The 3051-nt window shown below is 42.3% G+C and overlaps 1 protein-coding gene across 2 annotated transcripts in view; it reads left to right on the top strand.

The window, feature by feature from the left end:
* The window catches only part of nr5a2 (nuclear receptor subfamily 5, group A, member 2), a 72993-nt gene that overhangs the window by 67641 nt on the left and 2301 nt on the right, over positions 1-3051 (top strand). The gene's annotated exons all lie outside the window — the stretch shown is intronic.

Raw genomic sequence — 3051 nt, 5'->3', positions numbered from 1 at the left:
GGACTATGTCTCTCGGCTGGCCTGGGAACGCCTTGGCATTCTTCCGGAGGAGCTGGAGGAATTGTCTGGAGAGAGGGAAGTCTCGGCATCTTTGCTTAAAATGCTGCCCCCGCGACCCGGTCCCAGATAAGCGGAGGAAAATGGATGGATGGATGGATTTGTTTGAGTAAATGTGCAGTTTGTCTAAGTGCTACTGTATGTGTGTATGTCCCTGGAGCAGGTTGATTGTAAAAGGCAGTCAAAGAGTATATAAACACATGCGGACACACAGACACACTCACGGCACAGAGGAGATCTAGTCTAATTAAAAAGCACAGCGGTGATTTCAGGTTTTCTGTAAAAAAGAGAATTAATCTGTATGTGTGTGTGTGTGTGTGTGTGTGTGTGTGTGCACTCTTGTATGAGTTTGCTGGCTTCAGCATGATCGCCCATCAAATGAAACGATGTATTCCACGGGACCTCAGGGTTTCCATTTGAGTATTTGGACGCGATGCTGCAACGAACTGTGGCTGTTTTATGTGGAAAAAGTTGATAATTAGTCCCACAGTGACTGAACGATGAGATGGAGAAAGAAAGGGAGAGGAGGTGGGGTGGGGGACAGTGAAGGAAGAGGAGAGAGCGCTTAGCACACTTAATACCAACCTGACAATGCCAGGGAATCATTGATCATCGATCAGTTTTTTTTTTAATTGCCCTCAACTCTTTGCTGACCCCCCTCATCCCTCTCCTGCTGTCACTTGATCAGTAACTTTGAATCAATGCACTTGTCTGATGTGATAAACAATAACTTGTGAAAAATCTCAGCCTGAGTTTCTATTTACAGTATTTATTTGGTCCAGTTTCTGCCCACTGGCATTAACAGTTAGGAGTGCTATCAAACCACTGTCATTTTGGAAGCCCTGACTTGTCCCCTTTCTAAAAGTGGCTCAGGTAATAATTAACAATTAAAATGCTGTCTTTTTGCCTTACTTGCCCCTGGTTAGCTTTGCTAGAGACATTGGGTGCTATTTCTCTCTATCCCCCTTCCCCACCCCATATACCCATCAAACTCCCCTCCACATACAAACACAGACAAACCTTTCTGAGCAACCATGGCAACAGCTCACATTTGGTTATGGCTCCTCTAGCACGGTCACCAGTCCTTGCTCTTCAGAACCGATATACCGGAACAATTTCCAGCTTGACCAAGGACGTGGAAATGATCTTATAAGAAACATGAGACATACCAGTGGAACTGATATCCATAATTTTCAGGCCTTTCTGAGCAACTCGGAACATTTTATTTCCATGTTTTTATTACATGTTGTTGTGTTGATGAAAATAAGCTTTTTTTCCTTGTTGACCTGTGTAGGAGGTTAGCTTATGTAAGGTAAGGATATATGAACACTTCTCAGGGGAGTTAGTGGTGCAAGAGCCATGTCAGGAGCGTGACAGGGGTCAGACAGCTGAGTGGCAGCAGGAAAAAGCACATCATGTTAGTTTGGAGGCTCCTTTGTCACAGGCCACACCCCCTCCCCCTTTCCATGCCCTCCTCTTGGCCTTATTTAGTCCCTGACCATGTCACTCAGAGGTCAGGGAAAGCAGTACTATGCTACACACTAGCTCTCACATACAACAAACAGACACACACATACAGATTGTAATAGAATGGTAGAGTGCGTCATAAATAGAAGTGCCTTAGAGGACCTGCTTCTCATTAGCTACTGATTTATCTCTCCCCCCTTGGATGGGGTGGATGGATGGCATCTATGCATGTGTATCAGAAACTGTATGTGTGTGTGTGTGTGTGTGTGTGTGTGTGTGTGTGTGTGTGTGTATATTTTGGGGGGAGAGCGGGGGTTCAGAGGCACTGTGTAAATGAGAAATAAATACATATATGTATTTTCATGGATTAGTGTCTGTGTGTGAGACTTAGTGTGAAAGTGTGTGTGTGTGTGTGTGCATGTCCTGCTCTGTCAGCTAGACACAGGGACTGTGTCATTCCACATTAGCCCACTGTGGGCACACTTGACCTGGGGTCAAACTAATTAATAAAAGATCATGCACACACACACACAGAGCTGCTATCTGATTAAATATTCTTCAGCCCAGTGCTTCATAATCATGACAAGTGCACGCAGCGCTCTGGTACACCATTATCCATTTAGTAAATTTTGTCTTGTCTTGCAGTAATCTGCTCAAATCCCCAGTGAGCTTATTATTGTCAAGGAAAAGTGCTTATAGCTGTGCAGGAAGGTAGGATTTTGGAATGATGCAAAATGTATTTTGCACAAGGAATTAATAGTGAAAACAAGCTTCCCAACAAAGTGAATTCTGGCACTTTTATTGCACCCTTCAGCTTAAGTGGCTACTATGTTTAATGAGATTGATGAGATCTATGGACATTTTCTTTAAGAAATAATTACATTGTGTTCTGTTATAATATAAAGAGATGGTGTGTGCATTAGGTTAAGGAGCAGCTCTGGTGCTAATATGACTGCAACTCTGCCCTACATAATTCATTGACTTCTGGGGGATGAGTCTCTCAGGAACAGAACCTTTTTTTGCCTTTACTTGATTCCCTCTACATCATAGTCTCAAGAGACAATTCATAGGAAAAAAGCAGAGAGAAGGAGGGATATTTTGCCAAGTGCCAACCGGTGACAAAAAAGAGCCACTTTCAAAGAATTCAACTGGCAATACTGTGCTTTAATAAATGAGAATACAAATTATTGTTACTTGGATGTGTCTGTAATTTCAACCATTATGGCCCCTTGATTTGTCTCTATATGTGTGTGATACCACTCTTAACTTCTAGTGCCTGTTTCGAAAACAACATATTTTTAAGTGGAGATTACACTAAGACAGGCTGATGATTTTTGATTTGTTAGCTACAGCTGACGTTAATTTATAAGCCACAATGAAAGAATTTGATTTAATTCAATCCTGTAGTGATAGACAAGTTTTACCTAGAAAAAAACTAAAAACTTGTCCTGTGTTCTAGGGGTATAACGGACGATGTAATCACAACATTGTAGTTCAGGTTTGACCTCTGATGCATGTCATACTTCC

Source organism: Monopterus albus, unplaced genomic scaffold (assembly GCF_001952655.1).
Source record: "Monopterus albus unplaced genomic scaffold, M_albus_1.0 scaffold31.1, whole genome shotgun sequence".
Lineage (NCBI taxonomy): Eukaryota > Metazoa > Chordata > Actinopteri > Synbranchiformes > Synbranchidae > Monopterus > Monopterus albus.
This window is presented reverse-complemented; position numbering and strand designations above follow the sequence as displayed.